This window comes from Panthera leo, chromosome B2 (assembly GCF_018350215.1).
Source record: "Panthera leo isolate Ple1 chromosome B2, P.leo_Ple1_pat1.1, whole genome shotgun sequence".
Classification (NCBI taxonomy): domain Eukaryota; kingdom Metazoa; phylum Chordata; class Mammalia; order Carnivora; family Felidae; genus Panthera; species Panthera leo.
The window spans coordinates 44469457-44487021 of NC_056683.1; the positions used below are offsets into that span (position 1 = coordinate 44469457).

Consider the following 17565-nt stretch of genomic DNA (forward strand, 5'->3'; position numbering starts at 1 on the left):
TTTCTGTATCATGCTAGTTGGCATTCTTTATCCAAATATGTTCACATTCAAAACAAAAACCAAAAACCAAGAAACCCAAATGTCATCTCCCCACTCACAATTTTTTTCTCACGGTCCAATCATCAGGCAGTCTCAGCAAGACCCACATGTTGAAAACACACAGCCAGCTAGAGAAGCAATATAGACATACATATCTACTTCAGAGCACCTTGATTCATGTCAAGACAGAGCAAAATAATTCAGGGACCTACCTTTCTCTTCTGTGGCTTGCAGGCTCCTGAAATTTGACCCTGTACTGGAGATCTTCCTGGGAACCTCTTAAGTGAGGTGTAACTCAAGGGTGAGTTCACACAACCACAGGAGGGTGGGGTTTCACAAGACCAGACTTCAGATCCTCGGGACTCACACAGACCTTAGGGAGCAGAGGTGAACTGCCTTCTGTCCTCCTGCTGCAGGAAAAAGCTGGAAGGCTGAGTATGGCTGGAGGTGGGGGCGGAGGCTGGGGGAGGGGAAGTAATATGGGAACCATAATAAATAAGAGATCCTCTCCACATGATTTCCTGTATTTGGTGCCTGTTGCCTTTCTCTAGGCTCCCTAGAGGAAATAAGAAATTTAAACTTGTCCTTTGGCCACTGGGAAGAGGAGAATAAACATGCTAAGACCCAAGAAAAGTGTGAATGAGCAGAGCGACAGGCAGGGAACTGAGGGGCCACCTAGCTTTACCTTTTACCAAGTGCTTTCTTCCTGAAGTTTCTCCAAGTGTTTAACTCTGAAAAAGTCAAGAATGCCCTCATCCTCTCCCAGTGAGCCGAAGCATTTTCTGGCCACGGTCCAGATGTGTTACAGAGCCATTGAAGGAAGACAGTTCAGAGCAGGCCTGGAAGAGTCTGTTTGCCAGCATAGGGGAAGACGCTCTCCTTTCTGTCTTTGGAAATGCTGGTGACATTCTGTGTCTAATCTTGGGACAACTCCGAAAGTCCCAGGCCGTTTCACCTCAGGGTTTAAAGAATTATCTGAAGGCTGCCATCCCCAGACTGCTGGAAGCAGAACACCCTCTATAATTTGAGGGGCTCAATGCAAAAATGAAACCGCAAGGCCATTTATCCAAAAATTAAGGGTTTCAAGACGGTGGGGCACCTGGGTGGCTTGGTTCGTTAAGTATCTGACTCTTGACTTTGGCTCAGGTCGTGATCTCATGGTTCATGATTCGAGAGCCCATGTCGGGCTCTCTCTCCCCTGACGGCGCAGAGGCTGCTTGGGATTCTCTCTCTCCCTCTCTGTCTCTCTCTGACCCTCCCCTGCTTGTACCCCCCCCAAAAAAAAAAATAAATAAATAAACTCTTAAAAAAAGGATTTCAAGATAGTGACAGCAGAACATAGAGCCAAATACAAGGACCCTTTTGATAGGGGCTGTGTGCAACTATACACATGTATGCCCGCAGAGCCAGTCCTGGCTACAGAAAGAAGGTTGAAACTGCGCGCGTGTTGGTTTCAACCAGCTGAGTTATCAAGAGGCCTGGGCTGTAGACATGTTTTCCCGAGGGGTGACAGTCAGCCCTCGAATGCCGTGCACCCGGAGACTGGTACCGGGGGTGACAGAGAATGCATCACTGAGTGAAAACCACACCAGCGGTCTATTTGCAGACCTTTGACTCCCCTCCAATCTGTTCTCCACCTCGCAGTCAGAGAAATTTCCCTCAAATGCAGTCCTCAGGATAGGATTCACATGCTTAAAATTTCTCTGTAGCCTAGGACCTAAGGCCAAACACTTTGGCCTAGCTTCCGGCCCCTTCCACACTGGGCACTGGCTAACCTCTCCTACCTCACCTCAGCGCCCACCGCCACCACACTCGCCCCCTTCTCCTTCCCTCCTGCCCTACCTTTCCTCATTGCTGGGAAACCTATGAAGAATGTCTTCCCCGGACCCCCAACCCTTCAAATCTCACGTCCTCCAGGTAACATTTTTCTGCTTCCTGGGCCCCCTGGGTTTTCTCCCTCAGTAAACCATGCTTCTCACAAAGTGCGGAAGACCCGCCCTGTGTCCACCCGCCCCCCACCCCCCGCAGCTGCACTAGAAACTGCAAGGTTGTAGACTATGTCTGTTTTATCCGGGACCCAGGGCCCAGGAGGGGGGAATTTGTGTACGTTGAGTATGAGCAGGAGCATTATTCATTATGGTTGTCCCCCTTTAGGGAGAGGGAAAAACATAGACTCAGAAGAAAACGTAAGGTTGTCGTTAAGGTTTTATTTACGGTTTAAACTCCTGCAGAGCAGAGCAATTTCACATGTGCTGTGGTTCAACGTTCATTAAGATGCCTGTTTGTCATGTGCTGGCCATCCCCGTTCTCACAGGGACTATGTTATGGGTTGGAAATGACCTCTGTTGAGAAAATGAAGCTTTGGACAGGTCAGCCATGAGGATCAAAGTTGGTAAGGGCGAAGGAAAATGGGAAGATGCTGGATAGAGATGAGGAAAGAGGTAGTGAAGGCCACGCAGGTGGGAAAATGGAGAGGACAGGGGACAGGAGGGGAACGCGGGAGGAAGAGAGAGGGAGGCAGGGAAAGACGGATGAGGTGGCAAGAAGCACAAGGATCCAGCAAAGGCTGGAAACCAGAGGGGTGGAGGGGACGGCAGGAAAATGACTGGCCAGGCCAGCGTTTCATCCAGAAACAGAGCACCCAAGGCAGGCTCCGTGGTCCCTTCCTGACACCCATGCCTTTCTTAGCTCCCTAACAAATCAAATCATGTTTTCTAAACATCACAAGACATCCAGCTGACCTGTACCTCCTTTTTCTGAGATCCAACCTCCCATCCACAGAGATGGACGCCTCCATCCATGCATGTGCCCGTGACCCTGTCCCACCCCTTCATGCTGCCCTGCTGTGGCCACACAGATTGGAGCAGGGGGGACACTGACCCTGCGGAGGCAGTTACACTACCTCCTATAAGAATCTGAACTTAGGGTTGAGCCTGGGTGGCTCCATCAGCTAAGCGTTCAACTTCTGCCCAGGTCATGATCTCACAGTTTGTAGGTTCAAGCCCCGTGTCAGGCTGTGTGCTGACAGCTCAGGGCCTGGAGCCTGCTTCGGATTCTGTGTCTCCCTCTCTCTACCCTTTCCCTGCTCACACGCTGTCTTGCTCTCTCTCTCTCTCTCTCTCTCTCGAGAATGAATGCAACAGTAAAAATTTTTTTAAAAGAGTCTGAACTTAGGTCAAACAGGTACAAGTCAGTCTTTGTTGGTCACTTGAAACAAGAAGTAAAATTTCCACGCACTTTGCACAGGATCTTTGCTTCACAACCCCTAAATCTTCGTGGATCTGGGGGGACTGAGGGGAGAAGAGAACAACAGCAAGACAGAGGAGAGTGGAGAGAGACAGAGAGTGAGGGAGCTCACCCATGAGAGGGCATGAAGTCCCCGCGGGGGAGGGACGGGCATGGGGCCCAAACTCCATCCCAGGAGCCAGGGTTCCATGAGGTCCATCCTCTTACAGCCCAAATAAAATTTGACTTTTTTGGCTCCTGTTTTATTATGAGGACACACTGAAAAAGACAAAACTCACATATCTAAACACCAAAAGGCCCAAAGGTGAGCCATAGCTCCTGACTGAAATCTTCTTGAGGATTAGGGGGATGAGGAGGCTGTGCCTAACAGTACCAGCAACATTGCTAAAAACATTTTTAATGATTTCTCTTCTGAGTCCCCGACCTCAAGGTTGCTGCTCAGACCTCTCCGCCCCTCTCTCCTTCTCCCTCTACCAATGCTTCCAGGAGACATCTTGTGAAACATCATGCCCTCGTTCTTGTGAAAGCCACCAGCTGTCTCTCCCGTCCCTGCCAAACACGCATGTGCAAAACAGTGACTCATCCATGGTCCCACGCACAGTGGGCGACTGTCGCCTGTAGGACCTGCTCTCGGGCAAGACACAGGCAAGGCACGTTACCATCTAAGAAGACTTGTAACTTAACACTTGGGTCCCTGTCATACATAGCTGTGACCAAGTCCCCACTTTTTACAGAACCGAGGTAAGTGATCTTCCGTTACAATCAACCCAAAGTGCCTTGCTCCAAAAAAAAAAAAAAAAAAAAAAAAAAAAATCCCTGAAAGCTGTCCACGCCTTAGCCTTTGCTGCACCCGTGGGAAACAGCATGAGATTTGGGGCCAAACAGACATGAGGGCACATGTCAACTTCTTTAAAAAAAAAAAAAAAAGGGAAACGACGAAGGTCACATTTCTCCATTCAGCAGGATGCTGCTGTGGGTTTGGGGTAAGCAGCCTTTCCAGAGTGAGCAAGTTCCCCTTCATTACTAATTCCCTGAGAAATTTGTTATATTGGTGATGGTTGTTATGAGTGAGTATTGAACTTCATTGCTTTTATTATTATCCTCATAAATAGGTACTGAACTTCAAGAAAAGCCTTTTTGCAAAATAAATAAATAAATAAATAAATAAATAAATAAATAAATAACTATCAAAGCAAAAGGTAGAGGGGGTCAAGGAACATGCCACAGTGATGCTGTTACAACACAAATTAAGTTCTGAGGTTTGTTTGGATTTGGAAACATTCATTGTCATTGTTTTGAACACTTCCATGACAATATGATTTTTTTTAACATTTATTTATTTTTGAGAGAGAGAGAGAGAGAGAGAGTGCAAGAGAGAGAGGGAGACACAGAATCTGAAACAGGCTCCAGGCTCTGAGCTGTCAGCACAGAGCCTGAGGCAGGGCTCGAACTCATGGACCTCGAGACCATGAGCTGAGCCAGAGTCAGATGCTTAACCAACTGAGCCACCCAGGTGCCCCACCCATGACGATGTTACTACTAAAATTGCTAAGCGTGTAATCTGGCTGCTTCTCGTGGTTCCTCTGAACCAACAGGTTACCTTATGCATGTAAAAGGGTTGCATTTGTCTGAGAAGGCCCTGTTGAGGTAGCCTGATTAAAGTATAAACTATAGTAACAGAGCCATAATCTAGCAGCTATAAAAACAGTCTAGGTATGCGTGATTCTGAATATCTTGCTTGGGGCAATTAATTATAATTTAATATACACATGTATCTATAATAAAGCAAAGATTTATTAAACCAATAGTTTGAATTTTCTTCATAGCATTTCAATTTTGTTTCTAATTAATGGGTATTATTTCCATTTAAAATAGAAATGTCAATGGGCACCTGAGTGGCTCAGTCAGTTAAGCGTTTGACTTCAGCTCAGGTCATGATCTAGGGGCTCATGAGTTTGAGCCCCGCTTCAGGCTCTGTGCTAACAGTTCCCAAACGAGGGATGGACAGAGAGAGAGGGAGACACAGAATCTAAAGTAGGCTCCAGGCTCTGAGCTGTCAGCACAGAGCCTGATACAGGGTTCGAACTCTGGAGCTGCAAGATCATGACCTGAGCCACTCAGATGTTTAACTGACTGTGCAACCTGGGTGTCCCCATCCATAATATTTTTAAATAAAAATGTCAAGGGGCACCTGAGTGGCTCAGTCGGTTGAGCTACTGACCCTTGATTTCGGCACAAGTCATGATCCCAGAGTCATCGAGCCCCACATCAGGCTCCTCACTGAATGTGGAGCCTTCTTAGGATTCTCTCTCTCTCTCCCTCTGCCCCTCTCCTGCACTCTCTCATTCTTCCAAAAACAAAAAACAAAACAAAACAAAAAAAACAAAAAACGGGGGGGGGGGGTGGTAATTGCAATGGCAGAATTCTGTTTTCTTCAATATTTTGCTTAATTGTATATGTTCCCTGAATATGTAAAATACAAACAGGGAGTAAGTGAAGCATGTTGACTATCAGAGTAAAGAACAGAACTGTCTCAGCAGAACAATTGGGAGAGGATAGGCTCCAGGTTGGCTCAGTCAGTTAAGCGTCCAACTCTTGGTTTCGGCTCAAGTCGTGATCTCGCCGTTCTTGAATTTGACCCCCTGTCAGGCTCTGTGTTGACAGTCCGGAGTCTGCTTGAGATTTTCTCTCCCCTCTCTCTCTCTGCCCCTCCCCTGATCACTCTCTCCCTTTCTCAAAATATATAAACTTTAAAAAGAATTAAAAAAATTTTTTCATGTTTATTTATTTCTGAGACAGAGAGAGACAGAGCATGAGCAGGGGAGGGGCTGAGAGAGAGGGAGACATAGAATCCGAAACAGGAACCAGGCTCCGAGCTGTCGGCACAGAGCCCGACGCGGGGCTCGAACTCACGGACTGTGAGATCATGAGCGGAGCTGAAGTCGGTCGCTCAACTGACTGAGCCACCCAGGCGCCCCAGAAAGAATTTTTTTTTTAAAGAACAATTAGGAGGATACAGCATCTCAATTGGGGAAGAAGTATAGGCGAAGTCCAAAATGAGACTGTACAGAGTCGCAACTGGACCCGGGTTCACCAGGTAGAATAAAAGTGCCAAGGTTTGGGCTCATTTGAAACTCGTACCTTCTCACCTTGGCGGTGAGAAGATCTTCATGAGCAAAGGACACATATCTCAGGTATTTGATCGTTTTTTAAAACAGTATTTTCAGTAACTCCGGCTGCCTAGACAGCCATCCAGAAATACCTTACTGTCAATCAGCTATAGCAAAGCCTTCAACAAAGGGGTCAGTGGCACTTTGCCAGGAAGAGACCAGAAAATATTAATATATCTGTGTGATTTAGTTTCTCTTTAATTTTGATATTTGTTGTATTTTTAGTGGATGTAACCTGCAACATGTACTTGTAATATCAAAGGCAGACAATAACTTCTCTTTAAGGAGTGATCTGGTCAATCAGTTCAGTCTGCTCCCTAAAGTCCTACTTTCAGGTATGCAAGTAAACATAAAAGTGTCTTGTTTTGTTTTGTTTTTTTAGTTTTGAAATGAATTTGTTATTTGTTCTATTTTTTGGAGGGGAAATAAATAACACCCGTAGCAGCCCAACGTGGAAGTTTGGATGTTTTCCTGAGAAGAGTGATTCTCGATTTGGAAGGAATCATGAGAGGTATACACACAGTCGTGGCAAGTAATAAAGAGGACAAATGTGATCTGTTGGATGCTCAGACATCACTTAACTGCACTCACATAGCTCTTCCTGCAAGAGCTCTAAGCGCCTCTGGGAGGGAGAATCTGTCCTGTCCTGACAGCTTTGGCTCCGCCAAAAGGTGGAGGCTAGTCTTGTTTCGTTAGCTGTTTTTCTCTTCGCCAACTACCAACATCACATCGGTCTTCGAGGATGGAACGCTATAGTCAGGAGTTCTGTGACCTTCAGTATCTCACGGAGAGAGAAAAAGGAAATGTGTATTCCCTGACACCAAACTTGTCAAAGAGGGAGCACGTGCAAGAGACATCAGTGGGATTGTTTTTTTTGAAAAAAAGAAAGTTTGCCTGAAGTAAGACCAACATCATAATCCTCCCCGGAAAATAAAGATGTTGGAAGAAAGAAAGGAAGAAAGACGTAAATCCAAGTATTCGGGAGAACTAGGAATTCTCATACACTGATTGTTTTGTGGGGAATTAGGAACTCTCACAATGCTGAGGTTATTTGGTAAGTCACTTTGGAAAGCAGTTTGGCAGATCCGCGAAAGTTTAAAATTCTGATCACTATATGCATTCGAGAAAAGTCTTTGTCCATATATGCAAAGCAGAAAACACAAACATATTCAAATGTATTGCTCTTTATTGTTAATAGTTAGACTCGGAAGAAACACATATACGTAATCAGTTAGGAAATGGATAAAAAAAATTAGCATTACTATAAGAATAGTGCTCTAAATCAACATGGATGGATAATATTTTAAAAAGTCGGGGCGGGGGGAAGCCAGAGTGAAAAAAGTCCGTTGCAGGAATGTATGTACAAAATGATACATAACGGAAAAATACCCACTGGTATCCAGGAGAAGGAAGGTATGGAATAGGACTAAGCAGGGAATAAACAAGATTTTTCATGTTATTCCACGTCTTTGGTATAAAAACAAAAACAAAAATGGCAAAATATGTGTCCTTTAATTCTATATGGCACACAATACAGTTGATTCTTTGTCTCCATAGCTTGTCTTTCAAAAAGAGACGAAAGCAAAGTCACTAAAATATTATTTTAAAAAAGAGACATTTGAGTCATAGATTAAACACATTCTTTTCACATCCTCCACCTGCAATTGTGGTAGAAAAAAAAGTTACTAGGAAAAGAACTCTAGGGAACATCATAATTGTGTTTAATCTTGATGAATGGCATCGTTATCCTTGGCTTGAGGTCAGATTCACTCACTTCCTCTATATGAAATGAAACCTGGTCTCTTCAGGGACCCCTCCAGGTGCCATATTTTCCAGGGTCCTGCACGTTGACTGACATCTCAGCATCCTTGACTGCACACGATCCTCCACACGAGAGAACCTGTGGAAACTCAGTGAAGAGATCTAAAAACTTTCCCCAAACAAGTGGCTTTAAAAATGTATGTATCTTAGAAGGTTTGAAAAAAGAATGATTTTATGTGGATGATGTAAAGCAGAACTTGTCTTAAAAGTTAAACTTAGGCATTCTACATCTGATTATCAATCCTGTTTTGTGTGGTTGGAGGAATTTTATTTATTATTTATTTTTAATGTTTATTTATGTTTGAGAGGGGGGAAGGGCAGAGAGAGAGGGAGAGAGAAGAAGACCGGGGATCCAAAGTGGGCTCCGTGCTGACAGGAGAGAGCCAGATGTGGAGCTTGAACTCACAAACCATGAGATCATGACCTGAGCCAAAGTCGGTCGCTTAACCAACTGAGCCACTCAGGCACCCTGGTTGGCAGAATTTTAGCAACAGACCGATGTGAGTTGAGAATACACCAAGAAATTTGTTCCTAGTTCCAGAGGTAGAGGAGACAACTATGGCTTTGTGGAAAAGTCCTAAATTTCTCTAACCTCTGGCTTTCCCATTAGTTAAGGGATGGTCCTTGTTTCAGACTCACTCCCAGCCTTGCCATTCCACATCTCAGAAGGAACAGAGAACAAACAGAGACCATGTCTCTTTAAAGGTGGGAAGAAGGGAAGTCACCTGGTGGTCCAGGTGACCTGACTGTGATGACATCACAGCCCCTGGCAAGGCACGTCTTCCTGGATCTCCACCCCCTTATCTTCAAGGAAAATGTGAGGGAAAGTTGAGTTCTTCTGAGACATCCTTGCTACACTGGAACCAACACCAAGTGTTTTACCGCCAAGCCATTACTCTTGGTTCCTGCCTTTGAACCCCACATCCTTCATTTCCCAAAAGCCCCATTAGCATAAGGCTTTTGGGTCCAGCGGATTTTTTGAAGGTCTGAGAAAATGGAGAGGGTAATTACATCAAAGCCCAGAAAACAGCTCACACTGATTACTTGGAGCCATGGTCTTCAAGTCCATGAAAAAGAGTCCCTCTGCCACGGCTCCACAGGGGATTTTTCTAGCCAATGTTCTCCTGAGGCCTCCATCTATATCATGTGCTTGGACTCTCCTTCCTTTCCAGGACCTCCTGGAAGCTCCCTCTTCCCTTTCCCCTGGGTCCCATCCTCTCACTGCTGTGGAAATTTCTAATGTGCCTCAATCCATTAATCAGAGCAGTGTATCTCTCTTAGTTTTGCATCCAGAAGTGCCCTCCCAGGGGGAGGGTTCAGTTTTCACCTCCAAACTGACCCAAGGGAGTTATCTTCTAAAATAAACATCCATCTTTATGCTACCCCCTTCGAAGGCTATAGTACTTATATCAATTTAAATAACAACATTTTGGGGCGCCTGGGTGGCTCAGTCGGTTGAGCGTCTGACTTCGGCCCAGGTCATGATCTCACGGTCCGTGAGTTCGAGCCCCGCGTTGGGCTCTGTGCTGACAGCTCAGAGCCTGGAGCCTGTTTCAGATTCTGTGTCTCCCTCTCTCTGACCCTCCCCCATTCATGCTCTGTCTCTCTCTGTCTCAAAAATAAAGGTTAAAAAAAAAATTTTAAATAACAACATTTTCTTTTTCTTCTTCACCCGTGCCTAGCTTATCTTCCTGGATATGCATGGCTTAGCTTTTATACTATATTTTAAGCATCTTGATTGTATCTTGTATCAGCTCTGTATCCCTCTTTGTGCCACCTATTTACTGAATAAATAAATAAGACAAAGAATGATAGAAGGCATGAGATCAGAGGGTCTTTAAGAAAGGATATAGAGAAGGGAAGATTGATTTCTATTAATGATGAGAAAAACGTAAAGGCCTCTTTTTCATGGTTGCATATGACCCAAAGCTGGGAAATAGAAAAGTGCACAGAAGTGAAATTCAGCAAGCTCTTGAAAATTCTAGACGATTTCCAGAATGCACTGCCTCTTTATTTGGCCTAGATTATGAAATGTGTTCTGTAAATACTGAATGTGTTAGGAAATGACGTGAGGTATTCCCCCTCGGCCTCCCTTTTCTTTCTGGAATGAGAAAGGAAGAAAAATAAGCTTCTGCCATGGTCTCTCTGGACTGAACTGTCACACCAGGGTGTGTGGGCAGCACTTGGTTGAAACCACTTCCTTTGGTTTATCATTGTTGACATGGCCCCAAAGCTAACGTCTCAGTTCATTCCCGAAGGATGACTCCCATTCTCTCTGCCTCAACAAGCTGTCATATCTTCTCACAGAAACAATGATTTTCCCAGCTATCAATTCTTTAAATCAACCAGAATTTATAAAAACATGTTCTTTATTCCTCTCTGAGAGTCACAAAGAATTGTCACTTAACATGGTTTGTTCCTCATCATCCCCAGCTACCTTAGAGAGAAAAATCGGTCAACACCACCAAAGATTTGACTGTCTTATCAGTTTCCACGTCTGGTTTTATCCTCAGCACTGGAGACTCAAGCAGCTCACAGTCTTAGTAGTTAAATAATTTCATAACTCTTTAAGTTTAGAAACACCTAAACTTCAGAACATCGACCACGTTGAGAGTTTGAATACAACTTTAACGTAATTAGGAAAGAATTACCGTCTACTATTACCTCAACTGGCTTGCCCATATTCCCATGTCTGATTAAAATAGGATAGAAATGTGGGTACAATGGTTGAGAAGTCACAACAATGTTTTATTCCAAAACCTAGTCATTTATTTGTATATGCAGAATGTTTTTTTTAAACAAAAAACATCATGTCTAAAATAACAACAACAATAATTGCTATCATGTCTTGAGTACTTATCACGTACCAGAGGTGATGCTAGGTTGAATGATACCTCGCTTAATTCTGATAACCACTCTGAAAGGTGGGGATGAGGACTTCCATCTTTGATAGGAAACTAAAGCTCAGAGAGGTGAGGTAACTTACTCATAGTCACTTAGCTGTGCTTTAAAAATGTAGTTATTTTTTGGCTTTCATAGAAAATATTGAATAAATAATTGAAAGAAAGAATTACTAAATATATGAACCAATGGCTTCCTGAAATGACCCACACTGCCATTGTTATTGTTCTTATGCAAAGAAAAATAAGCACAAAACGTTACAATATTAATAATAAAACGATCCAGAAAATCAGCAAGGTAGGATGAAACAGATTTTTACATTGAAGTATGATATTTGGGAGGAGCTGGTCCAAATAGAGGGGAGAGATGAACACTTTTGGGAGATAATTCTAGTCCTTTTAACTTTTACTTGAAAAGTTTGGCTTCGCTTTTCCTTGATACTAGTATTTCTCTTTACTACTATTATCTTGACCATCACGACAAGTTTCCTTTTAGTTGTCATATGGAAGAAAATGAAACATCCCTAATTACAGGTGGCAGAAATTCCAGGGCAGTGACTCTCCACATTTTATATCTTAACATCTCTTGTCATTATTAGAGACTCTGGGTCAAAATCTGACTGGAACAAAATTCTCAGCCATCCCCTTTCCCCTCGCCCTCTATATCTACTAAGGACAGCGATATGTCCATAAATACTGATGTTTATTAATCTTTCATTTTAAGTGTATACAATTTCAAAAATATTATATTAAACATATTAATAAAAATATTATATAAAAATAAAAATATCATATTAAACATTGCTATTAAACATTAAACAGAGCACCAAAAATCATAAGCATAGAAAAACAAATTCTTAGTAGCTGAAATAATAATTCTATTATTTAAAAAGGATAATAGTGCTATTTTTAAAAATGTATATTATTCTGACTGAAACACAAGCAAACTTTCCTTTAAGTTATCAAAAATAGGACTGATGATGTTCCAGGGATATGTGGAGTTTGAGGAAATATTAATTTATTAATGTTACTGAACATGCTTATCTGACCTAGTCTTTCTGCAGTCCCTTCACCACGTCTCAAAAAGAGCCCATGAAGAATCAAGACTTGGAAGCTGGAGGCATGGCGCTCGGTAGGGCAGGTGCAGACTGAAGGCCAGATAAAAAACAGAAACTATGGGGGCCTAGGTCTGGAGAACAGACCTAAGGCCCATCAGGCATTCAAAAACTGATGAGGTAGGTTAGTGGTCAAAGGTCTGCCAAAGACCCAGTTCCGAGAGAGTTCGCCCGAATGAAGGGAACATGGTAAGACAATGAACAGGCCCCCAGCATCAACCACAGAGTCCTGCAAACCTGGGGAAGGTGGGCCCTTGAGTTTTAGCAGTCTTTATTGCCTCTCCCAGCTCCATATGGAAGTGGCCTGAAGGTGCCCAGCTCGAGGCTGCCACACCAAAAAAAAGAGAAGGACCAATTCTTCGAATGTCATTGGAAAAGAGTTGGTAGAAAGGAACACAAAATAGTATTCGAAGCTGAATGGTTATGGATGAACAGGAAGAGCTTAACTGTTCGTCTCTAGTTTACAAGTGAGAAATGAAATTAGTTTGTGAGATGATTTGCTGCATCCCCCCCCACCCCATCATTCATCTCTGAGGAGCATTTGTTCTGGACTATTGGCCTCTGGGCTCACTCGAGTACTGGGTAGAGCTGGACAGTGTTGGAGGTCAGAGGAAGAGCTTGAGATACGTAGAATACCAATGGAATGGTCAAAATCCTGCTGCTGGGCAAAAAAGACCAGATACAGCAAAGAGAAGATAAGGAAAGAGAAAAAGTAGCTATTGCAATTCTGCAATTCAAATTTGGAGAAGACATTTTGAGAAGGGCCAAGCTTTCAGGCCTTGGGCCTGCTCTCCAGACCTAGGCTCTCACAGTTTTTGTTTTTTATCAGGCCGTCAGTCTGCACCTGCCCTACCCAGCGCCATGCCTCAAGGCTTGTGTTTACGCTTGTAGGACTGAACAAGAGTACACTTAGAGAGCCACATCCTCTATGTTCCTATATCGAAAGATCATAAATGAAGGTAACTCTATCAATCAGGGCTCCACCAGCAAAACAGAGCTAGATGGAGATACGTATTAAGAGCTTTATTGCAAAAATTGGTTTATGCATTTGTGGGAGCTGGCTAGGCAAGTCTGAGATCTGTAGGGCAGGTGGTCAGGAAGAATAGGCTGAACTCCGGGGCATGCTCCGATGCTGCAGTCCACAGGCAGAATTTCTTCTTCCTCAGGAAACCCCAGTTCTGTTCTAAAGGCCTTTCAAGTCATATATTCAGGTCCACCCAGATTATCAAGGATAATCTCCTTAAGATCAGTGCATGATAGGAGTACCTGGGTGGCTCAATCGGTTAAGTGCCCGACTTCGGCTCAGGTCATGATCTCACATTTCGTGAGTTCAAGCCCCGCGCGGGGCTCTGTGCTGACAGTTCAGAGCCTGGAGCCTGCTTCAGATTCTGTGTCCCTCCCCTGCTCATGCTCTGTCTGTCTCTGTCTCAAAAAAAAAAAAAATAAATAAATAAACATTAAAAAAAAAAAAGATCAGCTGATGATAGATATAAATCGTATCTATAAGATACCTTCAGGGCAACACTTAGATTACTATTAAATTGAACAACGCTTTTGCTCTGTGGGGAAGATAATGCTGGAATTATTTAAAAATGTCTTAAATAAATATTTAGATTGAGAAAAAACCATGAACTTTACATTCCTTTTTCAAATATTATTATATAATCACATATAATAAATTAGCATTATCATAGGAAATACTATAAAATATTTTAATTTTAGTATATAAATTTAATCATATCACATATTGTGATTTTAACCATCTCACAAACCAAAATTTAGATATATATGATATCTAGATAGATAGATACAGATATAGATATATCATACAGATCTATCTATATATATCATATAGATCCATATATTTATATATCTACATAATATAGATCTAATTAACGTGAGTCTAAGATATGTATATATCAATATATATATATATAACAATATATACATATATATATCTATATGTATAATTAACATACAGTGTAGTCTTGGCTTTAGGAGTGAAACCCAGGGATTCATCTGTTACATATGACACCCAGTGCTCATCCCAAAAAGTGCCCTCCTTAATGCCTGTCATCCATTTAACCCACCTTTCCCTCTCCAGCAACCCTCAGTTTGTTCTCTGTATTCAAGAATCTCTTATGGTTTGCTTCCCTCTCTGTGTTTATCTTATTTTTCCTTCCCTTCCCCTATGTTCATCTATTGAGTTTCTCAAATTCTACGTATGAGTGAAATCATATGATATTTGTCTTTCTCTGACTGACTTATTTCGCTTCGCATTATACACTCTAGTTCCATCCATGTTGCTGCAAATGGCAACATTTCATTCTTTTTGATCGCCAAGTAATATTCCATTGTATGTGTATACACATCTTCTTTACCCATTTGTCAGTCAATGGACATTTGGACTCTTTCCATAATTTGGCTATTGTTGCTAGTGCTGCTATAAACATATGATATTTTTACATTTCATTTTCTTTCAAGTTTTGCAAAGCTGAGGTAGTGCAGAGAAAACTAAAAGTAGCATTATGTTGCTTCATTTGTTCAAATCTCTCTTCAGAAGAGAGCACACCTCGATCCACAATGGCAAGAAAATCATCCTTACAGAAATTTCTTTGGGGATTATTTGTACATGAATCTTCTTTATATTCATGTACACATTTTTGTTTCCTTGTTTAATTAACTTATATTTTATTGGAATGTCCCTTTGCTGTACAGGTCACATGCAGTTTCTTTTGATTCACAAAAACACTTTTCCTTTAAAAATTAGAAACAAAAACAAAGACAGTTTTACCTCCTTTGTAAGTGAAGTAGCCAAATTCTCATCTTCTCTTTTCATAAGATTTTGCCTAACTATTTATACCAAAAAAACAAAGTTCACTCCCAATAACAAAATAAGGGGGCAGCTAATGTTCAAAATTAATTGCATTTTCTGTGGAAGACCACAGTTTGCTATTTATTTGAAGCTCTTTTGTTGTTTCACTTAACTCCCCTAATCATCTGATATTTGGTCTAAATTAAATCTTATTGCCTAACAGCATTCAGTCTGCCTTGCCCTGACGTGTCTGTGGATGGTCGCGTGGTCAAATTTGATATTGATTTCTTCCATTTTCCATCTTTCGGACATGGATACAGACAATAACATATAATTTTTCAATTGTTCCATAGAATGCCAATTGTTATCTACAAGTTGATGCTTTGTGTCCTGGTAACAAACTCACACCACGTTGAATACTCTGGCTGACGTGTTTTTTCTTCACCTGAATACAATCTCAACAAATGTTTAAGTCAATGCCTAAAATTGAAAGTTGTCTTTTCAGCTTTTCATAAAAGCCAGAACTTACTACACCAGATGTAAAAACCAAGAAGGCACTTGTAAATTTTGACTTCTTTACTTCTTCATCCAGTGTTTTTTTGTCATTTGTCTGATAAACGTAGGTGTACAAGAAGACTTTTATCATCATATAATCTAGTTGACCTGAGATATGCATACTTTAAAATTTTATGTGTTAAATATTCTTATTTTATTATTCATGATTTGCAATCCCTTTAAAAATTTTCCATTCCAGATAGTGATCATTTAATTTTTTTTTTATCTGTGGTTTTATCTGTGTGTCCAGTTTAACCTCAAATTTCAAAATCACTTCTGCTTAACCGAAAAATTTTCCAGTGTTTTCTGTAAATATTGTTCTATTATTGCCACAAAACATCAATGTGCTTGGATGAATATTGGACACAACATTATTCTTTTAATAATCTCACCCAATTCCTCATGGTCTATTTCAGTGATTAAATACTAGCAATTGTTTTCCATTTATTCAGCCTTTTTTTTTCTAGTTCTGATAATTGCCATTTACTTTGGGAGGGGGGGTTACATTGTTTATGTTCTGTTTTTTTGAAAGCCTAAGAACTTCCAGTCACTAATATCTTCATTGGCCAAAGCTGACCTTGAAAATGGATTGTGCAACATGCATTAGTAGTATCAAAACACTGGCTTTGAACCTGCATTATAAAACCAATTAGATTGTTAGAAGGCAGAGGTTTTATCGGTTTTGTTAAAGTATCCAGAAACTTTCATGCAAGGAAACCTTTAAATTAAAAATTTAAAGGACATCCTTAATTGAGTACATTAGCATCTGTTCCGGCATTTATATCTATAAATAAATATGTTTGGGAGACAACAGCCATTTTATCATACCACTCAAATTATCAGGAAGGACTAAGGCAAAAGTTAGAAGCTTCTGCAGTGGTAGTTCTATTTATTTGCAGACCAAACATCCTCCTTTAAAATTATTCTGCCTGCAATGCTGAAGTTTCAGCCTATTCCAAATGTGTTAATGAAACCAACTCCCCTGAGGTTAGCCCTTCCTAATAGCATGGCTATGACTCCAGTCCTTCGGCTGTACAGTTAGGGCTGTCTTTAACTCATGTCAATTACCAAATCCTGGCAGTCGTTACCTCAGCAATGTCTCTCTTGTCTCCTGCCTTTTGGCGTCTGCTAACACTTTCCTAGTTTGGGCCATCATTACCTCAGGCCCAGACTTCTAAATAGATTCTCAAGTCCTCTCCTAGGCTCTTTCCTGCTCAAGTCGAACCGCACACTGGTGCCACATTCATTCTTCAAAATCTCAGCCTGATTTTTGCTTGTAGATATCCTCCTTGTACCTTGTTCAAAATCAAGCTCATTTGCCTCTTCTTTCGAAGCTTTAGCTGATCCTTTCAACCAGAGGATACCTCCTTCTTGAACCTCCTAGTGTCCTCTGGGAAGGACATTCTTTTTGCTTTGGTGTTGTCTGATTACTTCTCTTATTCCCCTTACTAAACTATGAGTTTCTTGTGGTCAAAGTCCTGGTATTTCTTTCTTTTTTTTTTTTTTAAGTTTATTTATTTATTTAGAGAGTGGCAGAAACAGAGTGAGCAGGGCAGGGTAAGAAAGAGAGGAAGAAGAGAGAGAATCTCGATCAGGCTCTGCACTGTTAGCACAGAGCCTGACGCAGGGCTCAAACCCACAAAGCTGGAGATTATGACCTGAGCCGAAACCGAAAGTTGGACGCTTAACCAACTGAGCCACCCAGGGACCCCAAAGTCTTGGTCTTTCTATTCTTTGTCTCCCCTGTATCCTTCACATGATACTATATATACAAATATTATCACTAAAAATTTGCTGAATTAAATTAAATGGAGATTTATAGAAGCTTCCTTTTCTAAATGAGCCAGTTTTAATATCTACTCAGATTAAATTTTTTATGAAAACATTTTCTTTTTCTTGAATAA

General features: G+C 41.6%; 1 protein-coding gene across 4 annotated transcripts in view; it reads right to left on the bottom strand.

The window, feature by feature from the left end:
- ADGRF5 (adhesion G protein-coupled receptor F5) overlaps positions 1-441 on the bottom strand; it is a 98117-nt gene extending 97676 nt beyond the window's left edge. For all 4 annotated transcript variants that reach the window (XM_042938990.1, XM_042938988.1, XM_042938989.1 and 1 more), the window contains exon 1: positions 252-441. The gene's annotated coding sequence lies outside the window, so the exon portion shown is untranslated. The remainder of the gene's footprint in view (positions 1-251) is intronic.
- Between the last annotated feature and the right edge of the window lie 17124 nt (positions 442-17565).